The sequence below is a fragment of the Artemia franciscana genome, chromosome 16 (assembly GCF_032884065.1).
Source record: "Artemia franciscana chromosome 16, ASM3288406v1, whole genome shotgun sequence".
In the NCBI taxonomy this organism is placed as follows: domain Eukaryota; kingdom Metazoa; phylum Arthropoda; class Branchiopoda; order Anostraca; family Artemiidae; genus Artemia; species Artemia franciscana.
The window spans coordinates 37,503,170-37,525,196 of NC_088878.1; the positions used below are offsets into that span (position 1 = coordinate 37,503,170).

Consider the following 22,027-nt stretch of genomic DNA (forward strand, 5'->3'; position numbering starts at 1 on the left):
TTGCAATTTTCCGTCTTTTGGTGTAGATTGATAATTAATTACAACTGTAGAGCTTTTTGAACTTAATTAATGCTTTGTGTTGGGCTTAGTAAGCTACTTCTGCCTGGGCTATGCTGTTGTGTTGACTTAGTAGCCTATGTTTTGTTTTTTTGTCATGTTGAGCCTGTCCGAAATGACCAAATAGTCTCTGCTTAATTAAACAGGCTAGCAGTCTCTGCTTAATGAGAATGGAGTTCTTGCGACTTATGTGTTTCCTGGCTGAACGCTGGCTGGCTGATGTGAATACGGCCCAGTTATCCAAATGGGCTATTCTAAGATAGTTGCTAATCGAGGGAAGTATAATAGACGTGCACAGGGTAGGCTATATGCTACATTCTGTGATCAATCTGTCCTTTATCTATCTGGTCTTTATCCCCTTCTAAAGAAAAATGATTTTAATCAGATTGGGACTTTTTATTTCAGATATTGTAAATTTTTTACTTTATCTCCACCCTTGGTATAACAATGGTAAGATAATTCGTAAGTTTGATGTCCCTGATATAAGTGCAAAGTTGGCCCTCCTGCATGGAAGATTGTCGGAATCAGCTTTTTATCGTTTATCGCCTCGTCATCCTTTGGTCCGTCTGTCCGGTTAATCTCATTGTAGCTTGGTGTTTTTATGGCACTTGGTATTAACCAAGTGACATATAGCAATCGCAAATTATGTCGGTCTGTCTCTATGTCAGTTCTGGTTTTGCTACTTTAGGCACTTCCAGGTCAGCTAGGACAATGAAGTTTGGCAGGCTTATCAGGAACTGGACCAAATTAAATTAGAAATAGTCAATTTCCCGATTTGACCATCTGGGGGGGGGGGAGTTTGGGGCCCGTTAATTCAGAAAAATGAAGTATTTTTAACTTACGACCGGTTGATCAGATCTTAATGAAATTTGATGTTTGGAAGGATATCGTGTCTCAGAGCTGTTATTTTAAATCCCGACTGGATCTGGTGACATTGGGGAAGTTTGGAGGGGGAAACCTAAAATTTCGAAAACACTTAGAGTGGAGGGATTGGGCTGAAACTTGGTGGGAAAATAAGCACAGGTCCTAGGTACATGATTGACATAACCAGAACTGATCCGCTCTCTTTGGGGTAGTTGGAAGGGGGGGGGGGGGTATTCTGAAAAATTAGAAAAAATGAGGTATTTTTAACTTACGAACAGGTGGTCGAATCTCAATGAAATTTGATATTTAGAAGGATATCGTGTCTCAAAGGTCTTATTTTAAATCCTGACCGGATCTGGTGACATTGGGGGGAGTTTAGGGTGACCTAAAATCATGGAAAAAGCTTAGATTGGAGGGATTGGGCTGAAACTTGGTGGGAAAAATAAGCCCAAGTCCTAGATACATGATTGACATAACCAGAACGGAACCGCTCTCTTTGGGGTAGTTTGGGGGGGGGGGGGTGATTCTGAAAAAGTAGAAAAAATGAGGTATTTTTAACTTACGAACGGGTGATCGGATCTCCATGAAATTCGATATTTAGAAAGAATATCGGGTCTCAAAGCTCTTTTTTTAAATCCCGACCGGATCTGGTGACATTGGGGGGACCTAAAATCATAGAAAACGCTTAGATTGGAGGGATCGGGATGCAACTTGGTAATTTATGTGACCAGGCATCCCACGCCATCTACCACAGATCTGATCCCGAGGACTTCTGAATCCTATATTGGCCAATATTTGGGCCCGGGAAATCCTATAAAAATAGGACAGAGCCTATAATTTGAAACGAACCGACCTGTCCGAACCCTGATCATGTAGAAACTTGTAACGGTCGTCGTGATAATTAAGCAGGGAATTAATCACAACCAGGAAAATTATTCCGGATAATTTCGTACCTTGTGGGGCCCCGCAAGAAGTATCTGACCATGATGAATCCGAATCCTTCTCGTGGAGTGCAAAGACTTTTTGTTTTCGGCCAGTTAAGAAGTCAAGTACAAGGCCAAGGGTGCGACGTTTAGCACCCATTTCCTGGAGATTCATGCCTGCAGTCAGGTGGCGGATTAGGCTAAAGGCCTTTTTGAAATCCACTGCGTAAATGTCAGCGAAACAGCTACCTTTTTCGAGCTATTGGAGGACACAGTCAAACATCCCTACTAGGTAGATTGCAGTACTACACTTGGGGAGCCCACCGTACTGGAATTTATCAATGCGCCCATGGATTTGTTTCAGAAGAAACTTGAATATGAAGGCCTCGGTTACTTTCGCCAAGCAAGGTGTAAGTGAGATCGGGTGGAGATTGTCGCATGCACTAGGGGGGCGCTTCTTAGGAATAACTAGACCTACGTTGCCTGAGCAACGTGAAGTGTTTCGGCAACCTTTGTCCGGCTTCGCCGAATAAAGTGTTGCGAGAGCAACACATTAGTTATATTTCTTTGCTATCGGTTAAACGCTGAAGTTGTCAGCCTATCGAAGCTTTTAAAATGTTATGTTCAAAGAAGAACTCAATCAGTAATCACATGATCAAAGGCTATTCCTCAGCGTTGGAAAACAACAATAATAAAAGAATATCGAAAGAAGGGACTAAATTGACTTTGCAGCCAGTTGAACTTTATCCTTTTCAATCGTAGACATCGTGACGATGAAAGCTTAGAACAATATCTTATATAATCCAGTTGGTATTATAAAGCTATTTGTAACTTTTCAGAATCAAAATACCATAAATGACACTATTAATTATGAAAAAAAACTACTATGACATATTTTTATCAGCTCATCACGAGCTATCGATAATACCGAAAGAAGGGACTAAATTGACTTTGCAGCCAGTTGAACTTTATCCTTTTCAATCGTAGACATCGTGACGGATGAAAACTTGAAGCAGTATCTTATATGATCTAGTTGGTATTATAATGCTATCCGTAACTTTTCAGGATCAAAATACCATAGATGACACTGTATTATATATTACGAAACTGCCTCGTTGTTTTACGTTATCGTTTGTACCTGTTGCGTAAACACTTAATTCTAGGTTACAGTGAGTATAGGTAGGCTACACCAACTGGCAAAAGTTACAAACCCCTCTTCACTAAAGATGATTGTAGCCTAACAGACGATTATTACTTACAAGTCCCCTAAATGTCTTACCACTGGAACCAACTCGGTCTTATCATCAAATACACTGGAAACAAATAATAGGTACACCAAGTAGCAAAATTTGCAAACTCCTCACTGCCGAAGATGATTATGAGCTAACAGCTGACCTTACCTTACAAGTCCCCTACAAGTCTCACAGTTGGTATCGGCTTATTTTTGGTTTCAGTGTGTACCCTACAACTGAAGTTGTCAACCCCTTGAAACTTTCAAACTAGTATATCTCATGAAGGAATTTTTGTATCAAAAAATGAATGACATACACTTTGATCAGCTCATCAAGAGCTATCGATTACCGTCGAAAAAAAATTCTATCTGTCTTAGTTCAAAAGTTGATTTTTTTTTGCCTTAGGCCAACTTTCTAACGTCACCACTTAGAAAGGAGCAAAGGATAAGCTCTAATTTCTTTAGCAATGACAGAACTTTTAAATTTTAAGAGGTACATCTGATAACCATCCCAAGTCCGAAAAAACAAATGATAAACCCAGAGAAAATCACGGCAGCTCTTTCGGACCCGTGGGAAAATGCCGCTTTTTGCTTCTGTAAATTTTTCTATTTATCACTCAAAGAAGATATATTGGCTGTGGGGCCGTGTAACTGCCACATATATTTAACACTTAAAGATTTTAGTCCATCTTCAATTTGAAAGTGGTGCCTGCCTGCTTGCCTGCTAGAACGGAGCTTTCCACTCGAAAGCAGAAACCAGAGTATCATTTGTACTCTTGTGAAAACAAATTTCATCTGTTGGATTTTAATTTTCAACTTTGTTCCTTACTTTCATCAATTTTTTTTTCTCAATAACGTCAATTATAAACGACCATCAATTGATTTTGAAAAAGTCTTCGAAAAAAGATATTTATTAAAGAAAAGTAAAGAATCAAACTAAAACCGAATACATGTGGAAATAGAGTCATGTAATATAATTTAACCTGAAAGCAAACAGAATTTACTATAAAGGAACAAATGAAACCTGAATTTTGCAAGAATAATAATTCAATAAATATAATATCAAAAATAATATAAATATAAAGAACAAATAAAAAACAAATAATATATAAAGAACAAAAAATAATAACAACAATAATAAAGGAACAAATGAAACCAGAAATTAAACTGAATAATCACGACAAACAACACTTGTGGATCCAGGGGACCGGGGGAGGGGGCCAAGATTTTTCTGGTGCCCTCATTCTTTTTTATTTTTTCTGTTTTTCAATTTCTTTAAAATAAATTTGTCAATTTGGCTAATCATCTGTGTCCTTGTTTCATTGAGCCCCAAGATTTTTTTTATTGACGCACTTGTCATATTCCCCCCCCCCGATACTTTGCTCTAGATCCACCCCTGACAAACAAAGACGATAGATACTGCAAATGAATGAATCCTAAAATGAAGAGAAGTAACACATGGGAGTTAGGTGGCTCTTTAATAAGGCAACACTGGAGAGCTAAAAACATTTATTATTTAATATTCTCAAAGCCAAGATAGCACATAAGAATTACGTTGTGAATTATTCCTCCTTTTGGTAACCCCAAAACTCATACAATTAGCAAATACCAAGGGATTGTTGTTTAAATATATGTTTATGCAGCTTAAGATCTTTGATTTTACATATTAACTTTTCACTAAGTTAAGACTACGTATCTCTCCTTTTGCTGCTCTATTTTCTACTTCTCTTACGGACTTCTCACTTTAAATCAACGTGTATCCTATGTAGACAAGTTTTTTTTTGTTTCACACATAAACCCTAGCCCTTACACCGCAACTTTAAATTATCCTTAATTTCCCCCTTCCCTTCCCAAAGATCATGAATTCATGGTGATTTTGGCTTACTTCAATCTTTTTAGTGGGAGATTAGCCATGGATGCTCCATAGATAGGTAAAACCCAAGCATTCTCTTATCTCAAATCTTTAATACTGCGATTTAAAAAAAAACGTATCCCCAAAAAAGTTTTTCAAAGAAAAGTAAAAAGTCACATTAATACCTAAGACGAGAAAAAAATTCAGACAAAAAATGGCCAATCTCCTTAATTTTAAATCATCCTTATTTTTACCTCCCCCCTTTCCCGAAGATGATGAATTCATGCTGATTTTGGCTTACTTCAATCCTTTTAGTAGGAGAAGTTGAAAAAGTTATATTTTAGTAGTGTCTTTGAAGTAAGGAGAAATTCACAGGAACAAACAGAAATCAACATAAGTAGGACTGACAACCCCTATGGCTTCCCAAGGCCATACCATAATTTGCACTTTACTGAAAAAAATAAAACAATGAATAAGTGTTGTCTTTTAATATACATATTGTGATACTTATTCCTTAAAGTCTTAATAATTTTTTATTTATTAAGGTTAAAAAAGTGGAAATATTTAAAAGTTATTACGTATATGAGGGAGGTTGTCTCATCATCAACACATCGCTCTTTACGCTTAAGCTTGACTTTTTGTCTCAATTATTTAAGATCGACTCTTGAAAGACAAGGGCCATTTATTAGAATAAATTAAACGGCCCTAGAAGATGCTCGGTGGCCTGTTTTTCACTACAGATCTTCCATTTATAAGAACAAAAATATGCTTTCATTTACTTATATCCTTAAAGTGATGGAAATTCTTATTACGGGTTAGAAAGTGTTGTACAGCCGAATATAGTAATTTGTCCCCAGTACCTTTGACTTCTTGGACTCTCGTTGGACTTCTCTAATTTGCAATCATCAAGCTCAGAAGCCTTTAAACTTCAGTTTTTGTTAAAAATTTAAGGAGGAGAGGCAATTTCCTCTCCTCTTCTTGATCATTGATGTCACAAAATTTGCAATCAGTCAGCTCAGAAACCCTTAAATGGAGGGGGGGTGTACAGGATAAAGAAGGGTCGGAGTTGGGGCGCTTCAATCCTAAAGACTTCAAATATTTCAATAATTCACGTTTTTGAAATCAGATTTCAGATAAAAAAAAAGAACAAGCGGGGTATTAAGAAAGGAGTACAGATCAAAAGGTCTCATCTTAGACCCTCAATCGGACAGGAAATTAAAATTCGAGAGGAGTAAAATTCGGGAGGAATAAAATTTAGCGAGGAGAGGCAATTTAGTCTCCTCTTGGTCATTGCTGTCGCAAAATTAGTCTCAGATATGTAATCAGCCAGCTCAGAAACTCTTAAATGGAGGGGGTATAGGATCGAGATGGGTCGCAGTTGGGGCGCTTCGGTCCTAAAGACTGTAAATATTTGAATGATTCAGGCTTTTGAAATCAGATTTCAGATACAAAAAAGAACAGACGGAGTATTAAGAAAGGGGTACAGATCAAAGGGTCTCACCTTAGACCCTCAATCGGACAGGGAATTTAAATTGAGGAGGAGTAAAATTTAGGGAGAAGAGACAATTTTGTCTCCTCCTCATGATCGCTGATGTCGCAAAATTAGGCTCAAATTTGTAATCAGTCAGCTCAGAAGCCCTTAAATGGAGAAGAGAGTTATAAGATCAATGAGGGTCGCAGTTGGGGCACTTCAATCCTAAAGACTGCAAATGTTTGAATAATTCAAGTTTTTGGAATCAGATTTCAGATAAAAAAAAAGAACAGGCGGAGTATTAAGAAACGGGTACAGATCAAAGGATCTCCCCTTAGACCCTTAATCGGACAGAGCATACCAATTAAAATAACCTGAAAACAACTGTAATGGAGTTCAACCTAAAGAATAGACCTTTATTACTTTTAAGTCCGAATTGATGTTTTTGCTAAAATCCTAGCCATTCATAAAAAAACAAAAAGAATAAAAGCCAGAAAATTTATTTGGTTCTAATACAAAATATAGGCCCGGTAGTCCTTTCCTTATGGACCAATGGTGTAAGCTGGGTTCTCATAATCTTGGATACACTTTTCAAAGTTTCCTACAAAGTAAAGAAAATATTAGATTCTATAATAAAGAGAATTTTTCCTGTAACTATGAACAATCTTTGATCAGTCGTGGCGTAATCAGCATGAGGTTTTTATTGGGTAACCTCAGGAGAGGGAGCCTTGTTATCATCATGAATATTTATGTATTATCATATATTTTTATTATTATCCCAGAATGCTTAATGTTCTAGGATCAATGAAATCAGTATTTTAATTAATAAAACTACTAAGACAACTTTAGAGTGTCATAGATTATAATTATTTGTGGTATTCACCTGTTGTAGCATAATAAAACCCCGGCAATCTAACCAGAACGTAGTACATTTGACTGTAATAATAGACAACCTTGGAATTTAGATACCATATAATTTCAATTATCTATTTTGATTTTTGGTGAAACAATATCTTTGCCAAATTTCTAATTCGTAGCTTAAAAATGCTTATTTGAGGAATTGTTGTGGCTTTAATTATCTTTGTTTGTGAATTTGTTCAGTGAATTTCTTATTCAGAAATTCACATGGATTTGCGCACTAAAATAAAATATAGCATGCAATCCTTTCTGCTAATTTTGGTGGGGAAGGGTTGAACGAAAAGTGGCTCTTTTTCGGGTTCTCAAATCACTCAAATTTGAAATTGCTGCCTGACTCTGGTTCAGCCAAGCTGCAACACCTCAGCTTTTCTTCAAAAGAGTCAGCACTGGAAGTAGTGAAGCGGAGGTTTCAATTGGAGTGAAGTAGAGGGATCAAACAGTTCGTGGTAACGAGCTGTAAGTAAGGAGCGACCCAGCTCAACAGTAACTGAAACTCTAAAAAAATGCAATTTTGATACCAATAGATACATCAAAACAATTGGATTTTTATGCTGATATCAAATATAAGTTATATCAAGTTTAGTTCTACCTATCAAAATCTACGTGCCTGAGAAAATTTGCCTTATTTTCGAAAAAAGGGGGAAACGCCCCCTAAAAGGGATAGAATCTTAATGAAAATCACACCACCAGATTCAACGTATTATAGAATACTACTATAGAGGTTTTAAGCTCATATCTTCACAAATGTGGAATTTTGTACTTTTCACCAGAAGAATGATCATAGATGCGTGTTTGTTTCCCCTGGGGTGATCGTATCGACCCATTGGTCCTAGGATTTTGCAAGAGGGCTATTTCGAAAGGAAATGAAAAGTTCTAGTGCGCCTTTAAGTGACCAAAAAATGGAGGGAAACTAGGCCTTCTCCCATGCTCATTTTTTCCCAAAGCCAACGGATCAGAATTCTGAGATAGGCATTTTGTATATGGTTCTATTCGCAATATCATTCCTTCTTTCCTTTCAAATTGTCAAAAATTTTCCGCCTCATTTCCTTGAACTTTATCACGGTTTTGACAGCTTTAATGGCAGATATCTGATAATTATATCCATGGACTCGATTTTAAATCGTTTCAATTCATACTTTAATGCCTTCTTTGCTTCCCTTGATTTCCTCTTAGTTTCATATAATCTATCACTCAAAAACTTCTTGTACAAACCCCTCATGTTTTTTACCAAGCTTGAAGCGCTTTCGCTAATATTCCTTGCAGTGTTTCTAACTATCCTTCCTAAAATCACTTCTTTTACTCCACAAACGAGTTTAATTATACTATTTTATCCGTTTTCTACGTTATCCAATTTCAAACTCTTCGGTTTCATATTCCACTGTTCATAGAAAGATCCTCTCAAACTTTCATTTGGAGTCTATCGACATCATAACTTCCTGGCAGGTAGTTATCCTTCCCAAATTTCAGCTATAGATTAACTTTAGACGCTACTAGATGGTGATTTTTACTTTTAACATCAGTAACAGCACACCTCATTTCTATAATGCCTTGTATTGTTTCTGCTAGTCTTCAATCTACAATAGCATAATCAATAAGGTCGTCCTTCTTACCGTTATGTGAGTACCAAGTATCTTATGGGACATTTTATGACGAAAACCGTATTAGTTATAACTAGACTGTTATATCGAGAAAACTGCAGCAGTCTATTACTGCTGCTACTTTGCTTCACCACGCCATTTTTTTTCTAGGCTAGGATACCATCTATCCGTATTTCTTCCGGTCTGGGCACTAAAATACCCAACTAGATTTACCCTACCCTGTCTATTATTGCGAGTAACTGTACATCTGAATCACTAATGTGATTCATCTGAGTCACTAGTGTCTGCGTCAGACACTTTTACAGGGATATATACCACTATGACTCAAACCTTGCACTTTTTAGTCACAAAAGAGTAACTAGAGTCCTATCTTTCCAGTCTGAACAGGACTTAGAATCTCCTCCCTCATTCAGCACGGCCCAAATTCATACTTATGTAACCCTTCTACTTGAATGAACAAATTGTATATTACCAAATTTCATGTTTGCTGATCTTGGGAGATGAGTTTCTCAAACTCTTAAAAAGTCCTGTTACAACAGCTTGCCTTGTTGTATTCCAGAATTTACGAGTTTTCTTCCACAAATGTCCTTGGCTCACAAAACTTCCAAATTTCCCCTAGCATTACACTGTGTGCCATCATTTTTCGACAATACAGGTAATCCCTAAAAAAAAAAAAAAAAATTAAAAATGCAAGTCAAAAGGATATTAAAAACTGTTTAATTTTGTGGTTATCAGTTCAAAAAAGAAATCAGTTCAATTCATGCTTGGTGACTGAGCATCATTTGATGTACTAAGCTAAAAACACGAATTTTGAAATACTTTTAAATCATATTGACTCTTGTGGCTTTGTCATGACCAGTGTTTGTTATTGTGTTTCTCTGCTCCCTATTTTCTTTTGTATTAAATTTTTTTTTAACCAATAATAAAAAATAGGAATATTTTTTAATGGTTAAAAACTTATCATGTCCACCCATAGACTTTGAAAATTACTGAATGGCTGATATTTCTGGCTTCAATATTTCTGAAAATAATAATAATAAAAAATTATGTTTACAAAAATAAAGATAGTCTAAAAATTTGAAAATTTCTCAAAGGACCAACGGTTATATCTTACTTGACTAGTAGATCCTGTACCCATTTTCTTCTATTTTCCCCTAGAGGGTAAATTATACATTGCAGAAAGATAGAGCGAAGTCACTATACTCGTGTAAATCGTAGCTGATAAATGCGAACGTATACGTTCGCATTTAATACGAGACGGCCACCGTTTTAATTTTCTCAATAATTTTCTCAAAACGGAGGAATTCTCAGACGGCCACCTCAAAGATTTTTGAAAGAGATGTTTATTGGAGTGCCAAAAAAAGAGATTATAAAATGCATATTTTTCTTAGAGTGTGGACGTGGACATTTATTTATTTTAAACTTAATTTTTCCCGGAAGGAGAAATAAGTTCTGAATGAACACATGAACATTCGCCCATAAGAACTCTTTTTCCTTGGGATTTGTAAAATGTGACTATTGGAACGTAACTATTTTTATTGCCTTAAAAGTTGAACTTTTCTGCAAGTATAGAAAACATATATAACATACATATATATAACATAATATAATATAATAGTAATAGTTTATACATAATAGTTTATACGCATAATAATAGTCATTTTATGTGTTTTTCATTATTCTAATAAGGAGAAGTGCCCTCTTGCCTTCCTCTTTGGTCTAATTTTCTTTGCGTATCAATTGATTAATAGTGAATGTATCAATAGTATCAATAGTGTATCAAATGTATCAATATCAATAGTGAATGTATCAAAAAAAGCTTTTGCTTATTCGTTTTCACGGTTCAACTTGGCAACGTTGACGAAAAAGGATAATGCCCTAAAAACTTCATAAATTTGGAACAAACAGAGAAATCCTTGGAAAATCACAATTTATGGGTATAGATATATTTAAGATGGGCCAGAGACAACAAAAGTTTTTGTTCTAATGTCCTTTGTACTTTAATTATTGTTAGCTAATACGACAGCTTACCTAATTGTATTCCAAATATGACGAGGATCCTGCTAATAATTGCATTTGGCTTATGATTCTTTCAAATTTCCTCTAAAGGCACAGCTTCATGTCGCTGCTTTTCGGCAATATAGATAATTCCTAGAAAAAAAAGAAAAGAGTGACTTACAGATTAAAAAAACGCTTTTTAAATTATTTTATTTTGGAGCTATCAGTTTAAAAAAGAAAATCAGTTCAATTCATGCTTGGTGACTGAGCATCATTTCAATGTTAAATAGAAAAAATAACGATTTTAACCCTTAAATGGCTGGATATCATAGGCAGCGAAATAGCGCTGCCTAAGTAAAAAGCGATGTGGACACGATGTATTATTTATTTACTTTTTGTTTATTTTTTTTTTATTTGTTTTCGACCAGGGCCTTTCGTATCGAAGGAGTTGTCGTAGAAACTTCGAAAAGGGCTCATTTCATTGGAAATTGAAAGGGCTAGTGCCATTTTTAGTAGTCGAAAGTCATTGAAGGGCAACTAACCCCCATCCCACACCCACCATTTCCCCATACACATCCAATCAAAATTTTAAGATGGTCATTTTATTCAGCCTAGTTGAAAGGTTCGGAAATTATGTCTTTGAGGATGACACCCTTCCCTCACAGATCTCAGGGCAAGGGTTGTAAGTTATGTCCTGTGGGCATGTCAGGTTTATACAGAAAGTGTGATCGTATAAACTTTGTAGTGTGCTCTTTGAATTGGTAATGAGATGCTCTAGTGCCCTTTTTACGATTCAGAGTGATCAGAGAGTTCAACCCCCTCCCAAGACCTCGTATTTTCCCGAAATGCATCTCATAGAAATTTTGAGATGGCTATTTGTCGTCATAGAAACTTCGAAAAAGGCTCATTCATTTGAAAATTGAAGGGACTAGTTCCTCTTTTGATAGTCAAAAGAGATTGGAGGGCAACTAGCCCCCATCCCACGCCCACCATTTCCCCAGACACATCCAATCAAAATTTGGAGATAGCTTTTTTGTTCCATGTATTTAAAAGACCCGGGAATTAAGTCTTTGAGAATGACAACCCCTCACAGCCCTCGGGCAAGGAATAAAAGTGAAGTCCTGGGGGCATATAAGGTTTTTGCAGAAAGGGTGGTCGTATAATTTCGGAGGAGGCTCATTGGATCGGTATTCAGAAATTCGAATACCCTACATTCAAGGTGATCGGAAATTGGATACCCCCCACGCCTCGTATTTTCCCGAAATGCATCTGATAAATTTTTTTAGATGACTATTGTAGTCGTAGAAACTCCAAAAAGGCCTATTCGATTGGAAATCGGAAGGGCTTTTTTTTAAATGTCAAAAAAGACTGGAAGCCAACTACTGCTACCATGACTGCTGCTGCTATTTAAACTAAGGATATTAAAGCAAAAAATTGGAATTTATCGAGACTGTATGGAACTCTTTTGAAACAAACCATGCCCACAAAAGTTGTCAAGCAAACGCATCAGATATGCTTCAGGAAATATTGATGGTATGTATTAAGCTGAAACTTTCAGCGAATGTTGAAGGGGATGTTGGAGAAACCAAAGGTGTTATGTTCATACTGCTGCTACTACTGCTGCTATAATGATACATACTGCTGCTACTGCTACTGCTGCTACGGTAGTAATACTACTATTGCTACTGCGCAAGCTAAGGGTATTAAGCTGAAGCTTTTAAGGAATATTTAAGTGGATGTTAAACTTAATAAAGAAAAACTATGAGCATGTGAATTTTCAAAAAGGTGACAAAGCAATTTTAAAGAACAGCTTATATTATTAAATTAGACCTTTAAGGGTAAGTTGTGGGGGATTTTGTACTAGCCAGAAGGCATTGTATGTATACTTATAATATTACCACCATAGTTACTGTAACTAATGACATTAAGGGTATTAAGGGTATTAAGGGTATTAAGACAAAACATTTAGGGAACGTTTAGGAGTATAAATCAAACGAAAAACTATATGCATGCAGGTTTTCAAAACGACATAAAACCAATATCATAGGCAGCACCACTCTGTAATAGCTAGAAATATCATTAAAAATTTTAATGGAGCTAATTCGACTCAAAATTAAAAGTTCTGGTACCCTTTTAAGAGTAAAAAGAGATTGGAGGGCAAGTGGCCCTTCTCTCAAGTCCTTTCATTTTCCAAAAAAATCCGGTCAAAATTTTTAGACAGCCATTTTGTTCAACGTAGTAGAATGGTCCAGCAACTATGTCTTTAGGGATATTAAGCATGAAAACCCCCCAAAATTATGCAATTGGCCCATTATGCTTTAAAACTAAATGTTGCTTTAAAAATAAATTAGAAGGCATTGTGTTTATGGTTGTCAATAAGAGAGCTCAGCAACATATCGAGATCACCTGGGGTATTAACTCGAAATTTTGGGGATACTATTACTATTTCTGCTCTTATAATTTAAATAAATAAGAAGATTGTAAGTGTATCCAGGTTGTCAAAGAGCATAGATAGAATCTTTTGGGAATGATATTAAGTTTTATTTTCAGGTCAACTTTAGAAGCTATAAAAATAAATAAAAAAATACTGTTTGTGTTAGGATTAAAAATTGTTGAAAAAGTTTCTCCAACATGCAAATACGAACCCAAACTATGGATTCTTATAGAAAGATTGAAAAGATATAAAATATTATTTTTTCCATAAAAAAGACCATGTTTAATATTAAACGAACAGCAAAAATTAACATGAGTATTATTGATAACCCTTTTAATTAATTATTATTAGCTAATACGACAGCTTACCTAATTGTATTCCAAATATGACGAGAATACTGCAAATATTTGCATTTGGCTTATGATTCTTTCAAATTTCCTCTAATGGCACTGCTTCATGTCGCTGCTTTTCGGCAATATAGATAATCCATAGAAAAAAAAGAAAAGAGTGACTTGCAAATAAAAAAAAAATCTTAAATATTTTATTTTGGATTTATCAGTTTAAAAACAAAAATCAGTTAATTCATGCTTGGTGACTGAGCATCATTTCAATACTAAGGTGAAAAATGATTTTAACCCTTAAATGGCTGTATATCATAGGCAGCGCAATAGCGCTGCCTAAGTAAAGAGTGATGTGGGCACAATGTATTATTGATTTACTTTTTTAATTTCTTTTTGGTTTGTTTTAGACCAGGGCATTTCGTATCGAAGGAGTTGTCGTAGAAACTTCGACAAGAGCTCATCCCATTTTGCCCAAATGATGATGAGAGCCAATTTAATGATTCACGAATGACCTACACAATTTTGCTAATAAAATATTCTATTTTCACCATATTTCGTTGTCACCAAACTCCACTTCTCAAGTTTGTTTTATATAATAGACAAGTACTAAAAGGAGGAGAGCCTCCGAAGAAGGGGGGCAATTTCGATGAAAATTATAATATTTAAGTTACTTGTCTCTTATAGCGCCTATGCTAAGTTCTTCATCTAAGTAGAACCTGTTTCTAAGACTAATCCTAATGAAATATAAAAAAAAAACAGGATGAAAATATAATACTTCATCAACAAATTTGGGCTACATATTTGCACATTAAGGGGGATGGGGTAACGTTTAGCGTTTCTGTATTCAAAATTTGTTAGGTACATATATTTCCCATCTATTATGTCATTTCTCTTTGTGTTGTCTCACACTAAGCTGAAGGAAATTAACGAAGAGACCGGTTCTAACAGACAAGTACCCTATTTAATTTAACATGTCCTAAAAGCCTGTACTGGAGCTTTTAAACCCATATACTCAAACACCCCCTTCCTTGAAAAGCTATAAAACTATGATATGAAAAAGTTTAATAATTTCAACCCCACCTCCCACGCAGAAGAATATTTGTGTTGGGTGATTATCTTTTTGAAGTGTTTTATAGAAAAAATAAACTCTAAAAGCGGGTGATGTAGAAACAATCACAAAACGGGTGATTTAGGGGTGCCATTCCTATCACGCTGAGGATAGCCCTGATAATTATACAGAGACAGAGATGAATCAAACAGTTCGTGGTAAGGAACTGTAGTAAGGAGCGACCCGGCTCAATAGTAAACGAAACTCTAAAAAACAAAATTTTGATACTAATAGATACATCAAAAGAATCAGATTTTTATGGTGATTTTAAATATATAAGTTTAATCAAATTTAGTCTTACCCATCGAAAGTTACGAGCCTGAGAAATTTGCCTTATTTTGGAAAATAGGGGGAAACACCAACTAAAAGTTATAGAACCTTAACGAAAATCACACCATCGCATTCAGCGCATCAGAAAACCCTGCTGTAAAAGTTTCAAGCTCCTACCTACAAAAATGTGGAATTTCGTATTTTTTGCCACAAGACCGATCACGGTCTTCTGTTTATTGTTTTTGTTTATTTGTTTTTTTCCAGGGGTGATCGTGTCGACCCAGTGGTGCTAGAATGTCGCAAGAGGCCTCATTCTAGCGGAAATTAAAAGTTCTAGTGCCCTTTTTTGTGACCAAAAAAATTGGAGGGCACCTAGGCCCCCACCCACGCTCATTTTTTCTCAAAGTCAACGGGTGAATATTTTGAGATAGCCATTTTGTTCAGCATAGTAAAAAAACCTAATAACAATGTCTTTGGGGACGACTTACTCCCTCATTGTCCAAGGGGGAGTGGCTGCAAGTTACAAAATTTGACCTGTGTTTAGGTATAGTAATGGTTATTGGGAAGTGTACAGACGTTTTCAGGTAATTTTTTTTGGTTTGAAAACAGGGGGAGTTGAGGGGAGGGGTTACGTCGGAGGATCTTTCCATGGAGGAATTTGTCATGGGAGAAGATGATTTCCGTGAAGGGAGCGCAGGATATTCCAGCACTATTTAAAACAAAAACAAAACAATTAAAAAATAAATATTGAAAAGTTTTTTCAACTAAAAGTAAGGAGCAGCATTAAAACGTAAAACGAACAGAAATTATAACGCATATGTGGGGTCCATCTCCTCCTAAATACCTCACTCTTTACGCTAAAGTATTTTTAGTAATTTCAACTATTTATTCTACGGCCTTTGTGATTCAGGGGTCATACTTAAAGAATTAGGACAAATTTAAGCTTTAATGTAAAGAGCGAGTTATTAACAAGGGGGGCAAACCCCTTCATATACGTAATAAAAAAGTACAAATATTCGTTACGTATCAGTTCGTTACGTGTTTTAATTCGTAAGTTACGCATATTTTCTACTAATAAAAACGTTGGTATAAAATTAAAAGTTCTAGTTGCCTTTTTAAGTAACTAAAAGATTGGAGGGCAGCAAGGCCTCCTCCCCCACCCCTTATTCTCAAAATCTTTTGATCGAAACTAAGAGAAAGCCATTTAGCCAAAAAAAAAATTAATATGAAAATTTGTTTTAATTATTCATGTGCGGACAGCCAAAATAAAAAATATATATTAATTCAAAAACGTTCAGAAATTAAATAAAAAAAAAAAATTTTTTAACTGAAAGTAAGGAGCGAAATGAATTATATGAGCGGTGTTAAAACTTAACACCGCTCATGGAGTTAACACACTTAATTTATGGAGTGGGCAAACCTCCTTCCCCTTTGGCTCTTTATGCTAAAGTTTCAACTTAGGTATAAGCCTAGAAATGGGTCTTTATAAAAGGAAACATGATAATAAAATAATTTCTTACTTCTTACTGCGCAGAAAAATTGTAGTTAACGTATTTTCAAGTTGATTCTACAATGTTTTAAGCCCTAGACTCACCCTAATGTGCAAACATAGAGCCCAAATTGCATATTTTCCATGTGTTTTTCCGTTTCTTGATTTCGCCAGTGTTGAATCAATTTATGGGTACACGGATTGAAACAATAATGACATATGGGAAACATACAATTTAGGCTATATAGTTGCACATTGGAGGGGTTGGGGGGTAAAGTATAGTAGAACTACAGTGAAAATATGTTAACTGCCATTATTTTGCATATTCTGAAGTAAGAATTGTCGGTCAATGTTGGTATTACCTGAACAATTGTTTTGGGTCATGAAACTATTGTTAATAGATGCATTTTGATTTTTTGAACATCTTTTCTCTCTTGCAAAACTACCGCAAACTCACCGTTAATGGAGTTATTACATATTTGCACATTAGGAGGGGAGGAAGCATAGCATATATTAAATACAGCAATGGTTAGTTTACGTATTTAATATATGCTATGCTTTAACCCCACCCCCATAATGTGCAAATATATAGCCCAAATTTGTTTCTAAACTATTACAGATTCGCGATTTCAAATATTCGGTCAACGAAAACGGAAATGATTGCAATTCTATATGTGTAAATACAAGAATATTTGGGCCGGAATAACTACATAACGGTGAATTTGTGGTAGTTTTGCAAGAGAGAAAAGATGTTCAAAAAGTCAAAATGCATCTATTAACAATAGTTTCATGACCCAAAACAATTGTTCAGGTAATACCAACATTGACCGAATTGTTTTATTATCAAGTTTCCTTCTCGACAACTACAGTTCTAGGCTTATATCCTAATCTCAATATTAATGGTATAAACCAAAGAATCTTGTCTTATCAGAAATGGAAATAGATTTACTCACATTTAACTGATTTCGTCTATGTTGGCGAAGTCACTCATCAAAAAGCAGACAGGTCACTGAGAAATCAAATGTAAAACTGGTATGAACTGAATTTTAACGCTTCCTGGCTGTGACTTGTATTTTCAATGAATTAAAACGTTGCGAAACAAAATGTCAGTTTAGATTGTTATCCTCTGGGAAATTTTCGATCAAACTTGGGATTTTTTAACTTGCTTCTCCTTAAAAACAACTCATAACCAGGAAACATTAAAATTCAACGGAAGCATCATAACTCATGGCAAGCTTTTTGTAAAACTAATGGGAATCAATTTTACTATACACTTTGGATGGTAAGCCCTTACACAAAACTTGGTTGACTCAGAAGGTTGTAGTTTTGTCACTAGATTGGATAAAAAAAAGCCCCCTCCGAAGTTTATACTTAATAAAACGTTACAATGCAATCCTTTCCTAGCTACTTCATATGGAAGGGATGGTTGTGGAAACTTGGGAGGTAAAGGTAAAAGGTAAAGAATACGGCATTAGACTTTACAGTCCCTACCAGCGGTGCTGACCTCCGTTTCTTGGCCCCTTCAGCCAGGAAGTGCAATGGCTGAGGGCCAACCATCCTGTGCTTTCGCACACCGTCCTGTTTGCCTTCCCCAGATTTCTCCAGGTACCCATTTAGAGCTGGGTTGATTCTGGCTGAGCTTACAGAGTCACGCCACAGACCCCCGTCCCAACTAAATAATTGGGTACACTAGGATTCGAACCCTCGCCCTTTCAGAAAAAATTGGGAGGGATCTCGTTTAATCAGGAATAGAAAGTTCTATGCCTTTTTTAGGGACCAAAATTAGAGTTCAACTAGCCCCTGTCCCAAGCTCTTTTCCTAGGTTTTCTAGTAGCCCCCCCCCCGTGGTGTCAAATCGAATTTTCATATAGCCATTTATTCTGTGAATATTTGAAAGGTTTAACTAACATGGTTCATAGACGACATGATCCACAAAGCCTCAGGGACAAGGTCCCTAAATTATGCATATTGCTCAGTTTTCAAAGATAGGTTTCAGAGCAATAAAACTAAGACACGTTTAATTTCGACGGGGGCTAAAAAAAAGGCCAAACAATGTTTTTTTTCTGAAAAGCTTATAACTTACATTCAAACCTTTGGTTTTGAATGTAACGGTACACTGACGTGCTGACCTCAACGGCACACTTGCCTCTTGAAAGTGCCACCCTAAAATTGGCCAAAAATCTTTATTTTGTGATCAGCTCTAAACTTTCTGGGATCGTTCCCTAGGCCCATTGGACCTCTAGTTTTTTTGGGAAGGCAAGGAAATAGGAATCCAAAAATGGGCAAAATTTTTTTCCAATTGACTTGAAATTTTACCCTAAGTTCTTCTGCTAAAGAAACTTCAATGTACGCTAAGAAACTGAATGAAAAATATTGTTCCGCATGAAAATGAGGCTCCAAAAATGTCAACAAACTCTACTTTCCGATAGATTTAAAACGTGTAACCTTAAATTCCTAAGCCAAGGTGACCCTAGTATACGAAAATATTTGTGTTAGGGGTAAGGGTCTCCTGAAAATTTACCCTAAAACTTATTTTTACGATTAGTGTAAGGCCTATACACGTAATTTCTTTCCTGAATGGCATGAAAATCTCATCCGTAAGTCCCTGGGTCAAGGGGCCTTACGATAAAAATGGTTTGTCAGGCTGGGGATGCGAGTTCGTCAAAAGTGGGGCAAAATATTGTACATTCAGACGAAATATTGAGGATTTTTGTTCGGGGGAGGGGCTATTTTCTATTACAAAAAATCTTCACAAAATGCAGCAAAGCTAGTTTAAATGGATTTTTTAAGGGTCGGGCTTGTCGGAAGGGGGGGGGGGTCAAACCTGATTACCTCCTTGGATATTACTTTTAATTTACTTTTAGATCAGCTTAAAACTTACAGATATCATATCTGGGCTAGTAGAGCCCAGATATTTTCTGCTTTTTTACTGCGTAAAAAAGATCATTTATATAAATCAAAAATAGCACTGGCCCTAAAACTGATCCCTGAGGGACGCCAAAATTCACTTGTGATTGACAGAAATTAACCTATCATTCAAATAAGATTGAAACCAAGAAAATACATTACCCCTAATGCCAAAATGAGACATCTTCGATAGAAGAATTTCATGGGTTAAGGAATCGAATGCCTTGCGAATATCCAGGAATATAGCAGCCGGAATTAATCCCGAATCCAATTCAGAATGTATAAAATTCAAAAGGGTCATACAGGCATGCTCAGTGGAGTGCTTCATTCGGAAACCAAATTGAAAATCATGAAGAAACTCTTTAGATTTTAGAAAATTAAGCAGACGAGAAAGCATAGCCTTTTCGAAGATTTTACTAAATACTGATAGAATTGAAATTGGTCGATAATTTGCTGGATCATTTCTTGGTCCACCTTTATACAGAACAATAATCCGAGCACGCTTGAGAGGATCTGGAAAAACCCCATATTTAAATGAAAGATTAACAAGTTTTGTAAGAGGCACAACTATTGAAGGAAGAATAGATTTAACTACCTTAGTAGGAATAGAATCTGGCCCAGATGAAGATGAGTCTTTCAAGCCATTAAAAATTTTAGTAATTTCAATTTCTGTTACTGGCTCTAGAAACATAGACTTAACACAAGACGGCCCGAGGTAAGATCTAAAGTCCGACTTAGACCGAGAAAAAGTAGCTGTGGAAGCGATATTATTACCAATACTAGCGAAAAATGAAGTAAATGCTTCTTGGACATTAAGCTCACCCTCTACAGTCTCATCACCAATGACCAGACTCATAGGTAAAGAGCTATATTGAGAACCAGGTTTAAGCACAGAATTTATTACCTTCCAAGTTTTACGAATATCCTTATTACACGCAGCAAAATTATTTAGATAATAGAGAGATTTGGCTTTCCTACACAAGGAATTATATATATTCCGGTAAATCTTGAATTGACAAAGACGAATAGCACTCGTTGAAAGTGTAGCGCATTTATAATACCTCCAGAGATTATTTTTTCTTCTCCAGCTTTTGAGAAGTCCGGATGTCATCCATGGGTTTAGAGGAATAATCCTTTTAGACCTGCGATTAGAAGGTGGTACTTTACAAATGTTAAGAATAGCCTCTTTTATGGTTCCATAAAACGACTCAAATAAACAAGAAAAATCCTTGTTATTATCAAATAAGCTCCACGAATTTTTCGCTAATTTAGAACCAAGAAGAGATAACTCATTTTCACCAAACCTAATAGAATAGGAATCAAACACTTGAGCCCGGTTATTCCTTCCCCGATTAAAACTGAACCGAGAATATATGGGAAAATGATCGGAGATATCAGTAACTAAAATTGAGTTTTTCTTCAAGCAAAGCGTAGAGAAGATATTGTCAATCAAAGAAGCTGTAACATTAGTTACTCGTGTGGGGATGGATGTAGTTGGTAGAGTTCCTGCGGCAAGCATGGTTGAAAGAAAATCAACTGAAGCCGAAGAATTTGAATCCATCAAATTTATATTAAAGTCACCCATTATGATTAACTGACACGGACGTTTCAATATTAAGTCAAGTATTTCCTCAAGATTCCGAAGAAACAACGAAACCGCGCCACTAGGAGAACGATAAATATTGCCTATGATTAGATCAATACCATTAACTCTAATTTCTATAAATTGTGACTCAAAAATACCTTCAAAATTCCTTGATAAGTCATCCCGTAAGCAATAATGCAAATTACTAGATATATACATGGCAAGACCTCCTTTAGCCATCTTGCAGCGGTTTATATGTTCCATTTTGTAACCATAAATATCCAATAGCATTTCATTGCCAGAATAAAAAAACGTCTCGTATAAACCAACAACATCAGGCTGTCCATCCGAAGCAATTTGTCTTAAATTATCTATTGAAGAGAATAGACCCTGAGTGTTAAGTTGAAGTGCAGTCAGAGAATAATTTCCTTTGGTAACCTCCTCTCCCCCCAATTCCGAAACATATTTACTATTACAAACAGGGTTTATATTAGTCAGGTTTTGATTAACCTGACCCACAGAATTATTCACAATACTAATTAGATCAAAAGGATTATTTTCAAGCTCGCAAAGGCGTCTTTCACGACTTAAAATATTGACAAAAGCAGGTTTTACTTGGAGTCCATTTAAATCACCAGATGAACAAAAAAGAAATCTTTACCTAAATCTATTACGAAAGAAAAACCTGTCAAAGGATTATAAACACATAAATAATTAATAGCACAGAAGGTACTATCGGGATGAACCATGAGCATGAAAAAAAAAAAATGAAACGAAATAAAAAGAAATTGTAAAACAGAATGACTTAGGAAAGGATACACATCAAGAAAATATTAACCAGTCACATACTAATACATTCATGCAAATAATTTATTTTGCGTATACGAGTTTCACCAGGAACTTTGGCTAGAATTTGACCGTGATCAGACCACACACTTCTTGGGCCAAAGGTGCTACGGGCCGCGTTTAATAGATCCCGAC

General features: G+C 35.8%; 1 long non-coding RNA gene across 1 annotated transcript; it reads right to left on the reverse strand.

Moving 5' to 3' along the window:
• Nucleotides 1–6,882: 6,882 nt before the first annotated feature.
• Nucleotides 6,883–17,626, reverse strand: LOC136037413 (uncharacterized). Its single transcript, XR_010619928.1, has 5 exons — nucleotides 17,508–17,626; nucleotides 13,715–13,808; nucleotides 10,946–11,065; nucleotides 9,387–9,576; nucleotides 6,883–6,999 (listed from the first exon to the last, which is right to left on the reverse strand). It is a non-coding gene; the product is annotated as an uncharacterized LOC136037413 (long non-coding RNA).
• Between the last annotated feature and the right edge of the window lie 4,401 nt (nucleotides 17,627–22,027).